Source organism: Xenopus laevis, chromosome 7S (assembly GCF_017654675.1).
Source record: "Xenopus laevis strain J_2021 chromosome 7S, Xenopus_laevis_v10.1, whole genome shotgun sequence".
Classification (NCBI taxonomy): Eukaryota; Metazoa; Chordata; class Amphibia; order Anura; family Pipidae; genus Xenopus; species Xenopus laevis.
The window spans coordinates 19,371,264-19,395,323 of record NC_054384.1 but is presented as its reverse complement, the minus strand read 5'-3'; the positions used below and the strand labels follow the sequence as shown (position 1 = coordinate 19,395,323).

Genomic DNA, 24,060 nt, shown 5'->3' with positions numbered 1-24,060 from the left:
AATTTATAAGATTAATTTACATTTGTGAATATCATGTTAAGTGGAAAGTGGTTACTTGCGACTAAAAATTCAGACAGAATTTTGCTGGTAGAAACTGCCTAATTGCAGTCACTTTCTGCCTTATATAGTTGATATACACACTCATGCACTGTAATGGACTTTGTAGTTCACTGCTGGGCTGTTTTTTTTCTTATGTGGCATTAGGCTTAGAGAAGTTTATCTGCTTAAGCCCAGTGTGCTTGGCTGTGAGTCTTCTATTTGTTCATTGCTGAGGAGTAGTAAATGAACCAAGTTGGGAGCCCAGAGTATCCATCTGTAAGATGCAGGCAGTGAAGTGTCTGTTTAAAGGGAATGTTTCACTAGACTGTCCATATGTCAAAAATCATTGAGTTTGTAACATCGCTCAAAACCTTTTCCTAATGGAAAAATATGTATAACTGGCACTTATTATATCTGTCAGGCTCCTAATAAGGCAAGTCCAGATGAGTCTGTGGTGCGAGAATCTGCTGCTGCTCTGCTCTCAATTGTGACTGTGTCCCAAATACATTGACTCTGCTTAGGAGCAGACAGAGACACTGCAGGTTTTGCCATGGCAACGCAAGATTTTGCATTTTGCACTGAAATCTGCTGAGTCTGCCTGCACCTGAGCTGAGGTCAGGCCCGGACTGACCATATGTTTTTTCGGGCATTTGCCTGAGGGGCCGCTTCAATTTTCTTTAAATGGGCCGCTCCGATAAAACCTTCTTTTCACTGCATACACAGCGGGCTCTAGGACCGCTCCTCCAGTCTATGTCCCACTGTGGCTCCGCCCCTCCCACTGCTCTCGTGCTGCTGCTGCCGTGCCGTGTGTGTGTCCCAGCACAGTCAGCATTGAGTTTGTGTGAGTAGACTTCCTCTATCGAGTGGGAAATCAGTAGGTTGGTGCAGTGAGCTGGTGGGTGTCAGATGAGTTGGGGACAGTGTCATTTGGTAACTTTGTACAGTGGGGGTGGGGCTAAACTGTGCTGTTGAGGACATGGGGCTGCTGGAATACACAGAGGAGAATCACTGCACTGAGCTTTCTACCTGCCCTGATTGTGCCACATCCCTTGTGCCTCTACACTCCCCACACACAGGCTCTTCTAATAGATAAAGTGTAGCATCTCCCTGACATTTCAGTATAGAGATCCAGAACTCTGGCAATGAAATAGTGTCAGGTACTAGAGTTTCCCAACTTCAATCTATTGATAATCTTTTAGACCCACACTGTACCTATACTTTAATTGTGGGCACATTTGTGAAAGGTTGTTTCATTTATCTATTGGGCTCAACCAATTTTTGGAAAGGATAAGCACTAGTTGTGGGCAGCAGTGTTTTTGTAGTTGACCAAACGAAGCAATTTGATAGGGATTATTACTTCAGACTAAAATTATTCCAGAGTTGTGAAGCTCAGTTCAGCAAAATGTACAGAGAGATCCCATAAAACTATGGCAGCATAGGTATTCCCTGTACTAAGCACAATTCAGCAGGAACAGTCCCTAAGTTTGCTCATAGTCTGTACAGAGAGATCCCATAAAACTATGACAGCATAGATATTCCCTGTACTAAGCACAATTCAGCAGGAACAGTCCCTAAGTTTGCTCATAGTCTGTACAGAGAGATCCCATAAAACTATGGCAGCATAGGTATTCCCTGTACTAAGCACAATTCAGCAGGAACAGTCCCCTAAGTTTGCTCATAGTCTGTACAGAGAGATCCCATAAAACTATGGCAGCATAGGTATTCCCTGTACTAAGCACAATTCAGCAGGAACAGTCCCCTAAAATGTACCATAAAATGATGGCATAGTAATTCCCCATTTTTGAGGTGACTGATAAACGTGGGTCTGCACCTGTAAGTGGACACAGGTGGGTTTTGTTCAGTTTATTTTTGTGTTTTGTGAGGCAGGGTCATTTGAGACATTGCATTTAATTCCATTAATTATAAATTAGACTATAGTGTTAATGTTGCTTTACTGTTATATAGGGATAATAGAAGTCTGAGGGGTTCTGTGACCATATAAAGGTACAAGGCTGCAGGATCTTTAACATATTTCACATGAATTACACTTGAGTCAGAAAGGCAGCTCTTTATGTAAATATTTTTTTGCAGTTTTACCCCAATATTTGAGTGGATGAGTACAAGACCATTGCGTGTTTACATGTGGGCTGCTTTGATTTTTTTGCCCGGGCTGCTTTTTACCCCCAGTCCGGCCCTGGCTGAGGTAATGTATTTAGGCAGAGGAAGAATTGGAAGAGTCAAGTCTTGACCTGCATGTCTCCACAGGCTGAGATTCCACTCATCTGGCCTTAGCCTTATCCACATGAAAAAAACAGAAAAATAACTAAGATAATTAGGTACTTATATACTATCATATGCAGGTAGGTATAATTACTCAATGGGGCAATTCTGCTCAAACAAAAATAAACCAGTGGAGAAACCGCCCCATGTGACATTGTTAAGCTATTTGTTTCCGACTGCGCTTGAATGAATGTCATCAATGAATATAACACAATGGTCCATTCTAGTTTTAGATTCTTACGTTTTTTTTTTTTATGACTATTTATTTGTGATATTTTTTTAATATATCTCCACAAATGAATAAAATTTAGATTCTTAAGTTTTAAAGGGGATGTTCATCTTTATAAAAGCTTAAGACAATAGAATTGTCATCCATTTTGTCTGCACACCAATCAAACTGATATTGCTTGAGGCTGAAATCAAGTAAAAGTCAGGAGTACATTTATTAAAATATCCTTCAATACAAGTGAGGAGTACATACTAAAAACCTTTGGCAGTTACCATAGCTCTGATTTCACTTAGTCTGAAAGACGTTTGGGTAATGCTTTTCTGGTTTGAACTGTGTTTCAGCCCCAAGAAATATTACAGTTATGGCATGCAGAATATATTAATGAGTTGTGTATGTACCCTTCTGTTAACATGCCTGCATGCAGTCTATCTCTTCAGGGGTAAATGCATCTGTTTGTATTGTGTTGCCTTATGAAAGACACTGTACAGAGCTTACCTTGTAAAATATCTCCTTTTTTTGGGTACACACATAATCCAAGGAGCCTTTTCATTATGGATTAACTTGAATGTTACATCTAGTGATAATAGAATAATGGAGTATGAAGCTACCATGTAAACATTAATGGATGCAATATTGCGACTAGCCACTTGTTAGCATAAGCCGGCCTACACAGATAGGTGCCCATGGCAAACTCTCAGGTTCATCCTGTCCTCCCTCATAATATTTTTACTTAGGGGACCCAGATAAAATCTTGGTATAAGCTTTGTGACACAAACCTGCTTCATGATCAATTACGCACCTCCATTTTATTAGCCATTTACTTCTGATGGGAGTCATTGCATTGGATTAAAGTGTGTCTGACCCAAGCAGCTTTCAGATGCACTTTTTGGCCCAGACTCAAATCCCTGCTTGAATTTTCTGTCACAAATTCCCCACCATCATTCCCTTGGGAGCAGCCAGGCCCTAGCCTACATTCATCTGTGACTGACAGTGTGTTTTTATTTGTATAGTGGCTTCAGAACTTACAATTCGGCATATTTTCATGCATATGTTTGTTTCTAGGAGCACAAGTAGACCTTCACAGGCCACTAGGTGGTGCACACATAACTGTGCAAGTCAAATAATGTGGTTGTATAGTTTTAATTGATGTAACTTTATTGGTTAAATTCAGCTTGTCCAACCTTATTTCCTTGTTTTCCCAGGCCCAATTGGTAGTGGAAAAACCACGTTCATCAGCGAGTATACTCTGGATCTGTGCATCCATCCATCCATCCTTGTGGGGAGGTTTTGGAATTAACAATGTGCTTCTGGCCAAGATCATGCTGACCCCGTTTGCTCTGCAGCACTTGGAGGAACAGCTGGACAAATACAACAAGTTGGCAGACAAATTTGAGGAATTGCCCCTTTATTTCATGATTTTCCATGGACAGCAAAATATCAAGTAACATAGCTGCCATTTTACAGTATTGCAGTCATACACTTGAATGGGGTGCGTGATTTGTAGAACAGAGTTACAAGGCCACGCAGACTAAATTCCATATGACAGTCAGGATGGTCATGGGGGGGGCCCTGCATCTTTGCTGCAAGATGGCATTTTTATTGTTACTTTATTTTTATTGTTACTTTTTAAACAATAGTGCATAAGTGCAAAATATTTTTTTGGTCTCTTTAATCAATATGAATGAGAATGGGATTTTGTATCACTGATGTATACATGCCTTGTGTATTTTGGTATAAAACAGGAGTGACATTATATTAGGGTCATTAGAGCAAGAGAGGTTTGAGCAAGAGAGAACAGTTTTTTTGTTTAGCTGTATTCCTCATTAGAGAGGTTTGCACATCTCTTTTTAATGTGCTAGAAAACTTCTCAGTATCTCCCCAACAATCAAAGTTGTCAGGCTGACCCTGCTAGTAGTTAAATAGTTATCTGAGGAAACAGTAATCTAAAGCTTGTGCCATATTTCTGCTGTAATAAATTTTTTTAAAAAGCAAGAGTCTGAGTATGGTGGTGTGCTTCTTTTTCCTCTTCTGAAATACATAAATGGTAATCTACCAATGCACTGTGCCTGCTAGTGTAGGGTGCACCTCTTCCTCTTCATTTCTGGTGGGTTCTATTATAGGCCCAAACGAAGGGAACAATAAAGAGGTGACTATGGCAGTAAGGCCTCTTATACCATTTCTGTCCATTTACTCATGGGTCAGTCAGTCTGTACCTGGTTCACCTGCGTATGGTCATTGCCAACGGTAATCTGTAAGGTCTAAAGGCGAGCAAATCTCTTTTTAAGGTGTGACTTGTAGATAGTCAATTGACTTTATAAAGAATCATTGATTGATACTCCATTTATCGGCACACCATAACCACACAATAACTGCTTTGAGATGGTGGTCATTTGCAACATGAATTGTGTGTGGCCATATTTAAGGTTGTAGAAGGCTTGTTCCTTTGTAGAATGGTTGCCTAGAACCATTTTATCCAGACCTATAAGTATGCTATATTATTTAAGTTTATAGGAGATTCTCAACATCCCAGGAATTAATTATATAACTGATAAAATGGTGTCCTTAAAAAAACATTAACACCAAAAGTGTTTTAAAGTAATGAAAATATAATATGCACTGTTAAACTGATGTTTGCTTCAGAAACACTACTATAGTTCAAATAAATAAGCTGCTGTGTAGCAATGGCAGAAATTGAAAAAAAGCTATATGGCACAGTGTCAAGATTACCAGGACCTGGAACGTTGAGGAATATTATCCCCAACAAAAGGTGTGGGCTGATAAAGCTATAGTTAGCTATAGTTTTTTTAATTGCCCTTCCCCTGCGAGCACTAGGACACTGGCACTAAGAAGGAGCTCCTGGTGTGAGTGGTGATGCTGGTCAGAGCGAATGCTCATAATGTGCTTCTGACATCACACGCATACACATAATGAGCAAGTTGCAGCATTTAATCATTTTGCCTATGTGTGTGCCCCAACCAGGAGCTCCCTCCCGGTGCTGGTGGCCTAGCACTGGTGTCGGGCAATTTAAAAATAAAACTACTGTTACCCTCAACTGGAGTGCGGGCTCTATTAGCTTGCACATATTTTTTGGCAATAGGTGCACTTAAATTTTCTCTTTTGAAGTCAAACTACTTAGAACTTACTGCTCATCATCAAAATCTCTCTGCTGTTGGGAATCTTTTACCGCATTCATTCTGTTGCCAGTTTGTTTGAGACGTACTGTAACTAACAGGGCTGGTCCTATCAAATGTGGGGCCCAATTGGGAACATGATGGCGGGGCCCCTAGACAAAGTGTTGCTGGCTACTGACACACCAAGTATTTAGGAAAATAAGGGCATACAGGCACAAAATAGAAAGGAAAGGGGCAGACAAGGTAAGAGAGTGAGAGGGATGAAATAGGGGCACACAGGGTAAGAGAGAGAGGGAGGAAATAGGAGTGGACTGGGCCAATTAGTTTGGGGCAGGCTGGGCCGATTCAGCTTGGGAGCAGGCTTGGTTGGATTGGGGGCAGGCAGGGCCTATCAAGGTTGGAGGAAAGCTGGGCCTATGAGAGTTGGGGGCAGGCTAGACCTATGGAGTTGGGGGATAGGCTGGCTTATCAGAGTTGGGGGTGGGCTGGACCTATGGATTTGGGGATGGGCTGGACTCTCAAAGTTGGGGGCAGGCCAGGCAGCATCATGTGCTGAGGGAAATATTATCTGTGCTGCCCTGTGGTGCGGGGCCCCCAGAAGTGCGGGGTCCAATTGGTCCAATAGGCCTAAGGCCGGCCCTGGTAACAAATGTGCAGCCGCTCGCTAAACATTGGCTTTCACCATACTGCAGGGGACATACTTGCTGCAGGAATCCTGAATTCTATCCCATTATGTGCATATTTACTAATTTTTATTAGATACTCACATCATCACTTGCTTCTTTCCTTTTCCAATTGGCATAAAAATTCACCAGTCTGTTTTGTTGTTATTCATATGTTATAACCTGTCGAAATTGAGCAAACTTTCTAATATTAGTATATTTAATGGCATTTAGAGCCAAGATATGAAGAGCCGAAGACTCGAAGCCGCGAACCGACCTGAAGCCGCAGAAAAGACCCAAAGCACCGACGACCCAAAGCCACGAACGGAGCCGAAGCTGTGAAAAGATACAAAGCCATGAAAAGACCCGAGGTTGAATTCTTGAAGCTGCAAAAAGACCTGAAGCTATGAAAGGAGCCGTAACAGAAGCTGCCAAAGCCATAAAAAGAGCCTAAGGTAAGTTCCACTGAACGCCAATGTGTTTTTTTAAATTTCATTTAAAGAGCACTAAACCATACAAATTAACACGGCTAAAAATCCCATGTTTTATATACAGAACTTATTGCACAAGCCTAAAGTTTCAGTTTCTCAATAGCAGCAATGATCCAGGACTTCAATCTTGTCACAGGGGGTCACCATCTTGGAAAGTGTCTGTGACACTCACATGCTCAGTGGGCTCTGAGCAGCTGTTGAGAAGCTAAGGTTAGGGGTCATCACAAATTATCAAGCAGAAAATGAAGTTTGTCTGTAATATTAGCTGGGCTGATTATTAAATTCGGATGCTAATTACACTGGTTTCTGTGCTGCCATGTAGTAATTATCTGTATTAATTACTAATCAGCCTTATATTGTGACATTTCTATTCTATGTGTACTGTATATTGTGAGAGGGTCCCTAAGTTCAGTAAGTGACATCAGCACAGAGCACGTGCAGTGAATCAACAGAAAAGAAGATGGGGAGCTACTGGGGCATCTTTGGAGACACAGATCTTTACTGCTAAAGGGCTGTGGTTGCCTTGGGCTGTTACAGAAGCACACAATGTAATGTACAATTTTCTAGCCTACTTATTTATGCTTTACTTCTCCTTTAAAACCCTGGCCACCAATGTATTATTTTAATACTATTTAGGAAAAAATATTCTATGGGGGCCCTGACCACCGATGTTTCTTTTTTTTAAAATATTCTGTGGGGCCCCTGACCTCCAATGTTTCTTTTAAATTTGTAAGGGGGGCCATGGACACCAATTTTATGGGAGGCCCTTGCACCAATGTTTTTTTTTTAAAATTTATAGGGGGGCCCTGGCCACCAATGATTTTTTTTTAACTTAAAGAGGGCCCTGACCACCAGTGTTTTTTTTAAAAAAAAACTTTTAAGTGGGACCCTGGCCACCAATGTTTTTCTTTAACTAATAATGGGCTACTGACCACCTATGGCTTTTCATATATAAATCTTGTGTGTGGGGGGGGGGGGGTTTACCATTTTTAGCTCTGTCTGTGTTGCCTTTTTACTGTGAGGTGGGTTGGATCAGGGGTGGAGCTTGGGGTCTGGGGTGGAGCTTGGGGGACCATTGGACCCAGAAAATGTGGTTGTATGGAGCTTTGTGATTTCTGATGGGGGCCCTGGTGACATATGATGTGTATGATGTATATATCGGTGTATGATGTGCTATCAGAGCAGAAAGGCACAGACCCGATCCCTGGCCTTGTTTCCTGGATCTCTGTCTCCAGACCCTGGTCGCGTCAAAAAAGGTACATGCATGCGCACGGGGGAGGTCATGCCAAAGGTGGCTGTGGCCACAGTCCGGGTCTGGAGAGGGTTTTGCAGCAGGGTCAGGGCTTGGGAGACAGCAGCCCCAGTGGGCCCTGGGCCCCCCAGTCCGACCCTGGATGTTGCTCTCAGTGGCCTCAAAGCAGGTGCTTCTTTTTGAATTTCAAGCTTTGAGGAAAGTTTTGTTTATATAAAAACCAAGTGTAATACCAAACCTCCTGTAGGCTGCCAGTCCACATAGGGCCTACCACTCACAGCCCTTCTTTGTAACCCACATTTGAAGGTGTTTTACAAGTATAAATGGTTGGTGAACCCTGATCTAGAGGGACATGTAGAGAAACATGGAGTCATAGAACCAAAGGTTAACTCTGTGCCATCTGCATATTTATTTTTTGAAGGACCCCTTATTGTATTGTTTATTGGAACTCTGGGTAATAAATTGAAATAGGGAGTGGGATGTGACTGACCTTATAATAATTCCTGTAATGATTCTGTTTCATTTTCTTACCCTGCACTTTGGGGTATGTAAATACCCCAGTATGGGGTGAATCCATTTCATGCCAGTGATGCTAGAGTTTAATGGGTGGGATGTCCCTTATTCACTGTGTAAGAAACTTTACACTGTAGGGAAGAGAGAGTCTGCATTTTGGGCTCATGGCCACTCTCACATAAAAAATGACAGTAAATTACTTCCCATGGTCATAAAAGCCAATGTGAATGGACTTTCATATATTAAATATTATATTAAACAGCTCAGAATCAGATTCTTGAATCTAGACACAGACTGGACAAATGGAATGAAGTATAAGAAAGCTGATAAACTAACATAATGGGTGGGGGTTGCTATCTGCACTTCCTACTCTTATGGATGTACTGTAGACTTGCTGAAGTACTTGCACAATTGAATCAAACCCCATTTGAGCCCATACTGTATATCCCTCCCAAGGAACCCCCAATAAGAGTTCACTGTAACTATAACTGACTGTACCTGGCTCTGCGCTGCAATGTTATCTTACAGCCTGTGCCCAGGTGATGATGTCATCAGATGGCACCTTACACTAAGCAAGAGACCGTTATGACAGTTGGTGTGACAGCGTCAGAGAGAGAAGAAGCAGAAGAGAGAGCTCCAGTGGATTTTAAGAGAAAATGAAGAGAAAATATTCTAATTCTGGAGAATCTGACCCCCCACCTTCAAAGGAGAAGAAAAGAAGAGAAGACCATGACGAAGAGGAAGAAGAAAGCCAGAAGGAGAAGAGAGAGAGGAGTTTGGAGGAACAGCTGCCAGAGAAGGGCTGCAGGGAGGAGAGCATACCTTCTGGTTTTAAAGATTCAGACCCTGAGCCCTCAAAGGTGAAGAAAAGAAGAGAAGACCATGAAGAAGAGGGAGAAGACAACCAGAAGGAGAAGAGAGAGAGCAATTTGGAGGAACAGCTGCCAGATAAGAGCTGCAGGGAGGAGAGCATACCTTCTGGTTTTCAAAATTCAGACCCCCAGCCATCAAAGGTAAAGAAAAGAGAAGACCATGAAGAAGAGGAAGGAAAAAAACAGAAGAAGAAGAAGAAGAAGAAGAGAGAGAGGAGTGTGGATGACCATCTGCAAGTTGAGTGCTGCAGGGAGGAGAAACGGAGAAGGCAGGAGACTGATGAAGGTAAAGACAAATCACTTAAAAATGCCTAAATAGCAAAAAGGAGTAGGTCATATGATTGTCAACTGCCTCTAATTTACTGGTGCAATTGCTGTTTAGGACCCAGATAATTTATTCTGCATACTATTTGTTATCATATTGATTTTTATGGTTTATTGTGAAAACCAAATAAAATATTTCAAACCATAGGACCCAGATACTGACATACGTGTAATATTAAATTTAATCTATAGATCGAGGGCCCTCTTTACTTCACATATTGGTATTTGCTTGTTTCTGTAGGAGTTTTGGTACTGTATGTTTATTATATACACTGGTTTATTGTAAAGCATTGTGACATTTGTTGGTGTTTTATAAATACATGTTGGTCATGATAACTAATTGCACAAAGGCAACAGTCAAAAGGAATCAATTAGAAATCAGCTTGGAGCAGTGTATTTGAACTTGAAAAAAAATATCTGTTGATTCTTATGGGTAATTGCTCTGATGCAATTCAGCACCTACAGTATGTCCTATATGTAAAAAAAAAGTTGCCTAGGTGCAAGGACCCAGAATAGCCAATGAGATTTTTGCGCTTATTTAGGTTACCAGTAAAATAAAATAATTCCTGTTGATTGGTTGGTGTCAGTGACTAGACATTTACCAGTTTTGCAATATTTACTACCTAATCCTATAGGGCAAATTTTCTTCATAAGTTCTAAATTGCAACAGTGGCGATACCCACATCAACTAATGAAAGCATTGCTTTCATTTTCTAATATTCGCTAACTTGTAGTCGATTGTTTAAAGTAAATTGCTAATTGGTTGCTACTGGTAACTGCAATTTAGCACCTATGTTAATTCATGAGCTTTTTATAAATCTCCTCTGCTTTCCTACCTATAAAATTTTAGGGATCTGCCTGCATAAGGTCTTTAAACAACTGCAGATGGTGGATCAGTTAACTCTCATTTTACATATAGGCTTATGTTTGTAATATGTATGCGCTAATGCAGAATACATGGACCCTGGAATAATCTTATGCACATGGATCATCAACTGGCTGGGCCGGAACCATGCAGTGGCCACAATTTGTCTTTTAGCCACTTGAAAAGATTCTCCTGTGCTGTTTGGGAAAGAAGAATTACAGTTTTATGGAGCATTAAGAGCAGTACATGGGAACAGCAAAATTCATTATTAGCTATTGAACTATTAACTATAGGAGCTCTTCATTAACTATTATTATTCAAAAGGTGAAAATAAAATGTATTTTCTTTTCTAGGAGAAGCTGGACCTGTGAGTGCAGAAGCTCAACCTTCAAGGCTAAACCCGCTCAGTATCTCCAGTTACAACTTCTACTCTAAGTTGGGAGCAGGAGGATACGGCAAAGTGAGTGATTGGTTCCCATTAAACACAATTGTTTTGCAGGGTTTAAATCCTAAATGTGGTAGAAAGCAAAAATGTGTTGTGCTCTGGGGAATATTTCCATGTTAGTGCTTAAAATACACAGTAATATTAACTCTTTTCTTGCCTTTTACAGGTAATGCTGGCTTCGTTAGGAGACCGGAGGCCATATGTGGCTGTAAAATCTGTCCGCAAACAAGAGGCCCCAAATTACAGCAACATTCTCTCAGAGTCTCAAGTGCTGAACATCGCCAGACACAGCCCATTTCTTTGCCAGGGCTATGCCGCTTTTCAAACCCAGGTACAACATTGACTTCATATTGCCATTTAGTTTGTAATACTGTTCGCAGGGACGTAACTATAGAAGAAGCAGACCCTGCGGTTGCAGGGGGGCCCAATAAGACCCTAATTAATTAGCAATTTTAATATATCTTGGTAAAATAGGCAAACTTATAAATATTTTGGGGCCCTAAATTGAATTTGCTATGGGGCCCAGTAACAACTAGTTACGCCACTGACTGTTTGTCTGTGTCCCTAGATGATAGCTCTAGTTATACATCTGATCCCCTTACATAATGCCCCATATATTATATATATTATAACTATTACAAATTATATGACCCATATAACAACCAAACTGATTATACAGTACAGTTCCTACACATTATATAATGCCTCTTTGCCCTGTACACCCCTTACATGTTCATGCAGGATTTATATATCCAGTGCTGCATTCTGCCTGCAGGGATTAATAACAACATGCAGGATACCCACCAACTACCCACAATATTAATCATTTAATGCCATAGATTAATATTCTCTATTTTGTTCTATTTGTGCAGCAAGTACAAAAACAGATATTTCGGCCCACTTTATTTGGCTTTATATTAATGTAATTAATAAAATTTGTACTGCCCTATGTTGTTGTGTTTCTTTCTCTCCTTCACTCTTTCCATTTGTCTGTGTAACCAGTGGCATGCCTTCTATGTAATGGAGTACCTGAGTGGGGGAAGCCTTGAGGATGAGCTGAATCGACACGGGACGCTGTCCATGGACAGAGTACGGTAAGTATCACATGGCACTAGTACAATATGACTTATAGATAGCTTTATACCATTTGTGCCTATAAGAAGGATGGATTATAAAATGTGTACACTTTAGCACAGGGGTGCCCAAAAGGTAGATCGGAATCTGCCAGTAGACCTTTCCTTGGTGATCAGTAGATCTCAAGACACTGTCAACAAACAGCTTGTCTAAATCACCCTATAATTTCATGCTTTTCATTAAGATATTTATTATGTTACAGTGACAGAAGAAATAGTTGTTTGTTAAATATATCAATATACATTTTCTCATAAATCGGTATTTAAGTAATATTTCCCATGGAACAGAATGCTAAGAATGCTTTTATGGATGTAGATCATAATGGGACAACATCACTAAAAGTAGAACCCACATTAGTAAATTATGGGCACTCCTGCTTTAGCACTAGGGAGCATCATATTCAAATGTAGTACTTGTTTTCTCATTTTCTTAAAAGAAAGCTAATGAATTACAGTTCATTGAACCATTGTGTCCCTGTTTAAAAGGTTCCATTCTGCGGAGATGATCTGTGGCCTACAATACCTGCACGGCCTCGGGATTATCCATCGGTCAGTATAGATTTCTTCATTTTTGTAACATTCTACAGCAGAGGCCACACACAGGTTGCTCTGCAAATCAGGAGCCTTCATCTTTTTTTGTTACTCATTTCATCTTTATTTTACAGAGACATCAAACCCATGAACATTCTATTGGACCATCAAGGACACGTTAAAATCTGTGACTTCGGCCTGGCAAAGCAGAGCCTCTTTGATGGAGACCTAACAACTGGCTGGGCCGGAACCATAGAATACATGGCCCCGGAGGTGAGATATGCAATTACAGATTATTTACATGGGTATTTATTTTCTATCTGTGAATATACCTTCATGTGAGCACTTTCACAGGCTGTATTTATTACACACATATAAAATAGCCATCCTAAACAGCACATCAATATACTAAGAGTAAATTTACTGTAGGTACTGGTAGCTAATAGGCCCGTGGAGAGAACCAGCTTAACAACATTTCTTTACTTGACATGACAAACATTTTTATTACTTGCTCAGCTTTACATAGAGCTTTGGTGCCACTCACATATTGCCAGACATTATCCATATTTGCTGACACAGTTTATTTTACCTGTGGCTGAGTTATACCCATCCAGCACTTACTGGGCTCTGGCAAATGTGACAGTTCTGATCCACACTAGAGAAACTAACTGGTCACATGCATTACTCACTGCACTCCATATGCTGAATGGGCAGCTGAATCCGTTAAACTCTGTTGCCAATATTATCCCAGTAGACTTACTTAAAAGCGCCATTTTACAATTTGGTAAATGATTCTTTTTCTTTTCTAAGATCCTGAACAGAAAAACATACAACGCAGCAGTAGACTGGTGGTCATTGGGCATCACCATCTGCAAAATAGCCACTGGCAAGTCACCGTTTCATAACAGCGGGAACAAGAATCAGCTCATTAGTTCCATCAAAGACCATGAACCCAAGATCCCTGATTGGCTGGATGAAGATCTAAAACATCTTCTGGGGCAGGTGAGTAATGACAGAGGGATAAAAGTATTGACATATTTACTAATAAATGAATTGCTGGGATTTAAATAATTTTCCATTAATCCTTTAGCTACTAGAAAAGAATCGGAAGCAACGCCTTGGTGTTCGAGGAAACATCAGATGCCACCCATTCTACAAATCCATCGATTGGGTGGCGCTGGAAGAGGAAAGATTACAACCCCCTTACCAGCCGAGAACAGTAAGTACATGGTTGGGGAATAATAATCACAGATGATTATAACATTGACTAGTGAAATCAGAAAGCAGCAGCTTTAGTTTGTGGAACTTGTATTTAATCCTATAGGAAAACCTATACAAATAAGGCAGAAGGGATGCTCTGTGGGTACAGGTAATGAGATTAATAAAATCTCTGAACCTTCTGGATTCTTCCAAATCTGTTTTAAATTAGCCCCACAATATCCCAAAAGAATGGCACAATATAGTACTGCCCTCTACAAATGTTATATATTGCCATTGTAATCTTTTTTTTAAAGTGATGTGAAATACATGGCAAACTGAAACACAAAGTGCTATATTAATAGAATCAAATGCTTCATATGGACTTCTAAAAGCAAATCCAATGACTGTTCTCTTGCTCATAATAGATATTTTTCATTGTCTTGATTAAAATAATTTTTCCCTTTTAATGCAGCCATCACCTGAGCTATTCCAGCCGTGTAAAGAGAAGCTGTCATTCCTGGAGTACAAGGAGGATGAAGGAACATCAGGAGGCAGTGACACCATTCCCGGCTTCTCTTTTCAAAGTTCCACCTGGCTGACGTAAGTATGGATAGGCGTGTAATCCAGCCAATAATAACAACTATTCCATCAGCACAGGTTTTAGCAGATAGTGGACATGATTGTGGGCTGCAAGAACTTTTCCGCCTGCTGCATAAAGGCCAGAGCATTTCTTGCGATTCCTGTTTCAACCATCGGCTCCACCTTCACCTGGGATTCCATCTACCAGGGTATGAGACTGACGGGTAACATCAGGCCTAGAATTATGAGGGGCAGTCACTCATCTGGCACATCACACGTAAGTATAGGTGGGTATCTTTATGTGAGTGAATGTGTGAGTGAACGTGAGATATGAAAGGATAAGGGTGTAACATGAAGGCAAAGCAGAGTCTAAGATCACAGCCTGCTTTGTCTTCCTGCACATCATGTCTATGGAAGCCATACCCTGTTAGTTATGTATATAGTTCTGTAGTTCTCATAGTTGTGTAGAAATCCAGGTCAAGGGTTTTTTCCCATCTGAAGTAAGATGGGGTTTTTACCTTGTCCTTTAAGTTTTGATGTTAAATGAGCAAAGGGTGGGACATAGACACGTGCAGTTTAAGCCTCGTTTGTTGTCTTTGTTTGTCACGTTTGTCCTGTTGTGTGAGGCGTTACACCCGGCGTGCCGGTAACAAGGTTGAAGCCTTGACGTGGCGTTACTGCTCACATGTATAAACATGTGCTAATTCAACCAATGCTGAGAGTGTGAGTGACGTATTGTTTCATTGGCAGAATTGGTTTCACTTGCTCATAACCTCTTTATCTCTTTGAATACAGCATTTACAGCATTCACTGTTGGAGGCATGTAGGCCCTATGGCAGTTGGGACAGGGCACTACAACCTATGCTTAGATTGTTTTCTTTTTACAAGCACTAGGTACAGAGGCCGCCAGACCCTGGATGCCGTGGCTTTTAGAATATGCACTGAAGGTGCGCCCTTTTGCCTTGTCGTAATAAATATCCCCTAACATTACATCTCTTTCATAACCCCTCAAAACACAAAACAAAAAGTCGTGGGATGGGGGCACCCAGGTCACTCTATGGTATTTCCCAGCTACTTTAAACTACAAAACTTGCCACTACCACTGTGAAGGAACCCATTGTCTACAACTTTACTCACAAACTTGTAGCCAGTTGCATTGTAATGATTTCCTTCAATTCTTGCTGAGTTGTGATTTGTGTGTATGTCTGAGCATGCAATACACCTGAGATGCTTGCGGGAGGGTTATTATTTATTTAGCAGACCCAGGTAGTTTATCCAAGACACTGTAATAAAGCTAATCGATAGGAAAAGTTAGCGACACTCTGCTTGTATTACTTTTATTTTGGTTATTCATGGTTATTATTACTTAAAAGGTAAAGTGAATGTTGTTATTCAGCTAATCAAACAAATCATGTGGTTTCAGTGACACAAGAACAGTCAGCTCCTGGGTAATAGTGCCTATTCTATATGTAAACTGGTATTCTTAAGGCCCCCATGCACGGGCAGATAAAAACTGCAGACAGACCGATTTTTAGGGCCATCCGACGGGCGTCCATGATCGATATCTGGCTGGAATTCGGGCAGATGTCAATCGTGCAAGGTAAAAAATCATTGATGCTGTCCCATGATCCGACCGCCCGTATTGCGTCCATTCTGATCTGATCAGTGGAAATGAGTGAAATGATATCCGATGAATGTGGGCATATCAGGGAGAGATGTGGGTGTCTCATTTGATTACCCCTAGTTTGAGCATCATTCAGACAGACACAGTTGTTACACAATGTAAATCCCTGTACTTACTGTTTGCCTGTGGCACATCAGTACTTGAGTACTTGGAGCTTGAAAAAAAATTCCCTAAATGTGTCACAAATTTTCATACCCTTTAGCTTTCATTTACTGCAATTTATGGTAGAAATGGTTTGGTGCAGTTCACATTTGTATCATATCAGATGGAACAGAAAATTAAGAGTCAACAGATTGATTTCTGCATCATTTCATCACCAAATCCCTGTTTCCTGGCAGTATAAATAAATGTACAACGTAAATGCTGGATGCTATAAATATTATGCTATCAGTAATAGTAAAGGCTCAGTACAGGGGTACAACTATCTGGGAGGGAAGTCGCTGATTAGACACTATTTATAATGCTGTTACCCCTTTTTTCCATTTCCTGGTTACCTGGACCCCACCTAATATCTCCAGTACTGGGAGCCAAGTGCAGAGTAAGGGGAATATATAGCGGCAGAGAAACACCCAGACAAACCTACCCTAAACCTGAGCCCTTTAAACCTCCAATTCCCCCTTGGATTTCACAAGCAGAAATAATGACACAGAGCCACAAAATTCCATTCATGTGGGTGAAGAAATCATGTAAACATTAAATAAACTCAATAGGCTGGTTCTGCTTCTAATAAGGAATAATTACTGTATATTTTAGTTTGGATCAAGTACACGGTATTGTTTTATTATTAAAGAGAAAAAGGAAATGATTATTAAAGGGAACTATTGTGAAAATGAAAATTTAATAAAAGCTTCATCATATTGAAATAAGAAACCTTCTAAATACAATCAATTAAAAATTCTGTACCGTTTATGAAATAATCAAGTTTATCTTTAGTGAGCTCTAATACATCTACTAGGAAAGGGAGCCCCCCCATTAGATATATTGGATCTAACTGTCAATAAATATCTGACACCCAACTCCTGCATGAAGAAAGAATGAGGAGAAACAGATGCTGAGAGAGGAATAGTGAATATAAACTTGATTATCTCAGAAACAATGCAGAATTTTTAATTGATTGCATTTAGAAAGTTCTTACTTCAGTATGAGGAAGCTTATATTAAATTTTTATTTTCATGATAGTTCCCTTTTAAAAAATTTAATTATTTGGATAAAATGGAGTCTATGGGAAACAGCTTTTCCATAATAAGCTTTCTGGATAATGGGTTTGCAGATAATGGATCCTATACCTGTACAAATGCTATACAATGAACAAAATATAAATGGAAATATCAGCATTCCATATTAGGAAAGAGGCTAAGGGGGAAATGTAATAAAATTCGCAAAGAGCAAAACTTTGAGAATAAAAATTTGCCTGTCGCAATGTAATATTAGGCTTTTATTGCATTGCGAATCTTATTTGTGCATTGCAAACATTTAACACCTGCTCTGGAGTTTCATTGAATATTTTGTTGCACAAAAGGTTTTGCAATTGTTAATTTTTATTACATCCACTGAGTACGTTCGCAAAAGCAATTTGGACGCAAACTTTGCTTGGAAGTCGGTAAGGTCTTTAATCCATGTAACATGGTCGCAAGCATCTTTGCATCTTTCACTAGTGAAACATATTAATTACATTCCCCCTAAGAGTTTAGCAGAACATGTTCATCCAGCCCTTTTGCCCAAAGGAAAACTACCTGTTAGATCCTCCCCACTTTAATAATAAGATGGAATTATGCAGGAAGCCTGGGCCCCAACCAAAAGGGAGATTGATATAAATTGTGAATACCCAACTGGTGGCCCTCCAGCTGCTCTCGTACCTATTATTATACAATATTACTAAATGATATGCCTTTGTACAAATCTTCTATTTTTTTTTATCCAAAACCAGTGTTGATGTTTGAGCTGTTCATGCAAAAGTAGTTTTTAAGGACAATTTTTATCATCCCCAACACGGGCAGAATTTTGGAGAGTGTAGAGTAGAGACTGATCTTTATAATAGCAAACCTTCCCCTATCCTGTCTGAGCACAGAAGAGTTAATCACAAAGTGTGAAAGAAGCAAAAGGCCCAGGACTTGATATACGGGTCACTTTAACAACTTTGTCTACTTAGTCTTGTCTGTTGCTCGCAATTTAAATTCTCCAGTTAAAATCTAAGGTCATATACTGAGCTGTAATGATGATAACTGTGTGGCATTATGTTGAGGGTTTTATAGAATGAATGTGAATATTTCCCCCTTGGTGTGCTGCTATGGAACAGGACAGAGCTACTGGCATGTGTTTGAAGTTTCCAGAATTCCTCCTGATAATGGGCAGGATAGTTTAATAAAAGAGTCTGTACCTTTTCTGTGCAGCTCTGCAAGGTGTAACAACAGTCTGTCATATGATACAGGTATATCAGCTAAGTCAGGTGGAGGTTTGCAGAGTGGCAGGGAATTCTATTCTACAGCAACATGGAGTCTAGGTTGTATTTTACTGTTTGCCTTGTGTTCACCTGAACAGCAAATGGCAGTTTAATGTATGTATATGTGTGTGTATATATATATATATTACCAAAAAAACACACGCCAAAGACTTGTTAGGTGAAAAATAAAGTAGATTTTATTTCAACATTAACATCACTCAAGCTGTCCTCAGGAAAATGGCACCCAGGCAGTTGCTATTTATTGGTTGTGAGTGCACCAGGCAGGACTGGATTATATATATATATATAAATATAAATATATATATATATATATATATATATGCTTGTAGTGTATACTTGTTTTGGGCAACCTTTGGCCTTTCTGGTGCTGTTAGACACCCACAATACCACCAATATACAAATATAAATCCTTTGCTTTGTGATTAGTTGCCTGTTCAGCTGAAGTCGATGTTCCCAAAGATGCCCTGACAACTACGTTCCTTAGGATCTGAAGCTGATAACTTAATGACAGTAGCATACTAAGGATTTCTAAACTGTGTCTTCATTTGTTAAAGGGGTGGTTCAATTTTAAGGTAACTATTAGTATGTTATAGAATGGCCAATTCTAAGCAACCTTTCATTTGGTTTTCATTATTTATTTTTAATAATTTTAGTTATTTGCCTTTTTCTTCTGACTCTTTGCAGCTTTCAAATGGGTGTTGCTGACCCCTTGCCCATTTGTTGCCTCAGAATATCACTCTCTACATCATAATAAGAGTTATCTCAAAGCTGAACAACCCCTTTAAGGATCTATATAATATGTTAGGGGAGGCCACAATCTCTACATTGCACTCATTTGGTAAGGCTGGAAACTGAAAAGTATAGTCTATAGAGACTAGTAATGCCACCTCTCTAGGGAAAAGTACAAAACTTTTATATCTGTCATCTTTCTGCCCTAATACTTACATCAGCCTGTTGACCTGCCTTAAAATCCATGGGGTATTGTGTCCGTCATATTTTGGGCTATTCATACTTGTACTCTATTTTATACAGAGCTTTCTTTATTCTCCTGAGTGCTCTATAGTGGGAACTGAGGAGGAATCAACCTGCCATCCATGCTTCTTTGTGCTGACCCGGGGGAGGGGTTAGGAAAGGGTGCCCTTAAATAAGAACTATAATGAGATTTCTGGGAATGTAATGGCCATTCAAAAGATGTGTGCCCACAACTGCAAGTATGTGTAGCGACTAAGATTTACAAGCTATCTGGGTCCACAAGAGGTTGCCTTGTGTGTAGATCAGGGCTTTGTGCAAGGTACTAGGTTCCTTAGATGACAGAATGGCTGTCTGAGATCTAAAACAGTAAAGGCGATGACACGTTGGCACCCATGAGGCAGTGCAAATTAGTCCAAAATCCCCCTCATTGCCTGCTATGCTAGTCACTGGAAAGCACTGCTGCAAGCACCTGCCTGGCAACTGTGACTGGGAAACATGGCAAATATGAGAATGGCCTGGAAAACACTTGTCTGAGAATTTCTCACGCAATTATTTCTTTAAACACGACAGTCCACATTTCCAAGTTGCTTAAGGTTTTAAATTGCCACTGCCCCCAAGCTACTAAAATTCACCATCTGTAAAGCACCCCAAACCGCAACCATGTCCCATTGCCCTAATGATAGTGACACAACTTTATGCCATTATGATTTCCCAAAGCCTTCTAACTGAAGTGAGAGTTGTAATACAGGAACAAAACTAGAAGCCCCATGGGGACCAGTACAAAACTCTGTGCACATATAACCTGTACAGATGCTAGAGGGGCTGCTATATTATGCCATAGACAGTCATTATTTATGAACCCGGGTGGATATATTTGGCCTTCTTTGTAAATGAAATACCAGGGCCTACAGGATTTTGAATCTCAGTCCAGACATGCCTGTAGACATGAATCTGCACTGTTAATAATAATATTACCATAGAGATCTGTAGAACAGTAATGCAGTTATTGATGGAATCCTATTAATGGTATCCTGGATTTCATGTTATTAGTCTTTGAATTACTAAACTACAGTTCATGGTCCTTGTACAAACCCTAGCCCAGCAGAACATGTAACTAAACCCACTGTAACTTCATCTGATACTGGACAACCCAACACATTTTACTTTTCCTGATCCAAAGAGTGAGACTGAATGAAGACAGAAGGGTAATTTATACTCCATAAAATAAGCGTTGTTAACATTGGGGGAAAAAAGGAACAGAAAGCAAAAAACATATTAAAGTGGCACTAGTTAATAAATATTATATGTTGACTTGCTTCTAGGAAAGATCACTATATTGTGGCACCATTAGTTTTCTGTCAGTGCCGGGCAAACCGGTCGACTACTTAGCCCCCTGCCGAGTACGCGAGAGCAATCGCAGAGGATGGGCGAAGAGTGCAAACTCTACAACACTCTGCACACACTGCTGCCACAGCTTCTGGACACTGGTCCGAACTAGGGGAAGACATCAGGGAGCTGCTATCTGGTTAACTTTCTGTTGTTAGTCTGCTGGGGGGGGGGAGGTGGTGATATCACTCCAACTGTCAGTAAAGAGTAACTTAAGTTTATCAGAGCACAAGTCACATGACTGGGGACAGCTGGGAAACTGACAGTATGCCTAGCCCCATGTCAGATTTCAAAATTAAATTAAAAAAAATCTTTTTTTGAGAAACTGATGTGCAGAATTCTGCTGGAACAGCTCTATTAACTGATGTGTTGAATGAAATTTTTTTTTCCCATGACAGTATCCTATTAAGGTTTATTTCCACAGTGTGTTAGGACCCTAACTAAGTAGACCTGTAGTTATGTATAATATTCTTTGCTTCCTCTAAGACTAGGCCCAAGCAGGTCATTTCGTGGATCGGTCACTGTGAAGCTTTGCTCTTCCCTTGAAGGTGCTCTGATTCCATCGGGGTTCTTTGATATTGATGTTGAAGGGCAATTCCTGAGACAAAATCTGAAATAAAGGCACAAAGCATATATATTACTTCGATAGTATACTGCTATATTATTTACTATGAATTTAAAGCACCAGGGAAGTTTTGGTTTGGCTGTGGGGGATTTTCCACTGGTTTTATTCAATTTTGAAGCTGGAGTGAAACCCTTTTTATACCAGAGCTGGGCTCAAGAGTGGGTTGTTGAGAAAATACTTTTATAGCAGCCAATTCCCCGAGCTGGCTTCTGCCTGCTATAATGAGTAAACACCAGCGCCAATGCACTTGCGGCACTTCGATTTTCGAAGTCATCTGAAGTTGCCTCACGAGGAAACTTCGTCCGACTTTGGAAATCGAAGTGCAGCGAGTGCATTAGCGCTGGCATTTTCTTATTATAGCAGGTGGAAGGCAGTTTGTGGAGAATGTCACCCCACAGAAGAGGCGATTAGTCGCCAGGCAACTAAATCTCCCCGAATCTGCCCGTGTGCCCCTGCACTTAAGTAACTGGCCTCTTATCAGTCAGACAAAAACAAGCTTTCAGCACAGGTTAAGCTTTTATTTGTTTCTCATAAAATATGGTTAAAACACTAGTTGTTCAGTTTAAATAAAGCAAAATATGATACACAGGGCTGGACACATTTTTTTGCAAGTGAGCAATACAATGTCGATCCAAAAACTGGTCCAATTGCTGTTATGGAATAGGCAATGTACTTCCAATGTATTTGGCCAAATCTTTTGCGAAGGATTCGGGGGTTATATATTGGATATTCCTAATCTTAATGTACAAATATAACAAGATCAACAAGATGGGCGACATTTAACAGTTCCGATTTTGCTGAAAGAAAAAAACATGGAGGGCACGATGGGTGTTGTGGTTGTATGTGCCTGCCGGTCTCCGAATAAAATATATAGAGATGGTGAATAGGGCTGCATTGTCGTTGACCTTACATTTCTCTTGTTTTCATGATTTTAATAATAACCCTGAGTATAACTAGGGGCTACTGGGGTACAGAAACATGAGAGAAGGCACCTCAGACTCAATGGGTTACAGATGCACAAATCCCCCCATTCAATGGGGCCTCTCTTCTCCTGGACTCAGGTAGCAATGGGGCCTCTCTTCTCCTGGACTCAGGTAGCAATGGGGCCTCTCTTCTCCTGGACTCAGTAGGAGTCACAGGGTCTGCTGTCTTTATTGTCAGCCCCTTGCAATCTATAAAAGTACAGTCTAGCACATCCTTCAGCCTCTGCCTTTATTTGCTCTACTCTGCCATGTTCTTTCCTCACACACTTTCCATTTCTGAAGCCAAAACCTGGTTCATTTCAAAATGTCTGCCGACAGCAGGTAAACATCACCATTTATTTACAAGTTATTCGCCAAATGGAGTCAATGAAATGTTTTATTGGCAAGCAGAGGAGATATTAAATTAATGGGGTGCTGAAATTTTATCTCAAACGTGATTTTTACCTCAGAACAACCGAGGGCAGCGAGTGGAACGGAGGTTAAAAATACCTAAACACTTTCAATGTGTCCTGATAAGCGAGAGCAGGGGGATTATGGGAAAAGGGTTTGCAGTTTAATTTAATCCCTTCATTCAGACCTGCCCAGACATATCAGGATGAACATCAGCAGCATCACTGATAATATACTTTTATACTGTGTGGCCCTTTAACAACTGACAGCAGCTGGGATGTGTAGTTGTAAAAATCACCACTGGAGGGCAATATGTCCCCACTGTAATGGTCAGGCACACATACACACAGTACAAGTCCCTTCACCATGACATGAACGGGGAATGACACTGCCCCCCCTCTCAGCTGGTAATTAATCACATAACAGAGCGCTGAGTGTCTGCGGCTCAGAGACTATCCAGCCCACGCACGTACAACTCGTTTGTTTCTATGAACGTTTCCAGCACAGGACCCATTCCCACACATATCATCCCCATTCCCCCGTATTAATGCAATTGCAGGTGACACTTACACAGCAGCTCATCCCTGTCAGGGGCTACCTCCGCGCCTAGTGCCTCAGGAAGCAGGGCGGACTGAAACATGCGCGGAGCCCGCGTAAAGCCACCCAGGTGCCCATCCGTAGGCGCTTTAAGAAGGGTCTCCTGACTGTCTCTTGTATGGAACCCTGCAGCCTGTGACATAAATCCGCCAGTACCTCCGCTCCAAGAACGTATCCTTCCGCGATGGTTACAGCTGCCTGCATGTCCCCAGCCCCTTCACCCCCGAGCAGGTCACGTGCCTGTCTATTGACAAGACCACTGGGCGCTTCCTGTGCAAGGCCACTTTGCTGGAGGGCAGCTGGGAAGACTTCCAGGACAGCATGGAGCTGCTGCTGCACAAAGAAGGCTCCTCTTACCTGAGCCCGGAGATCCTGGCTGGGTACCTGCTGGACAGTGAGTCGGACTGTGCGGAGCT

General features: G+C 40.8%; 1 long non-coding RNA gene and 1 pseudogene across 1 annotated transcript; both read left to right on the top strand.

Annotated features, from left to right (window-relative positions):
- The window catches only part of LOC108697187, a 34,809-nt pseudogene that overhangs the window by 1,757 nt on the left and 8,992 nt on the right, over positions 1-24,060 (top strand).
- Positions 3,387-4,540, top strand: LOC121396213. The gene is made up of 2 exons (XR_005962889.1): positions 3,387-3,640; positions 3,751-4,540. It is a non-coding gene; the product is annotated as an uncharacterized LOC121396213 (long non-coding RNA).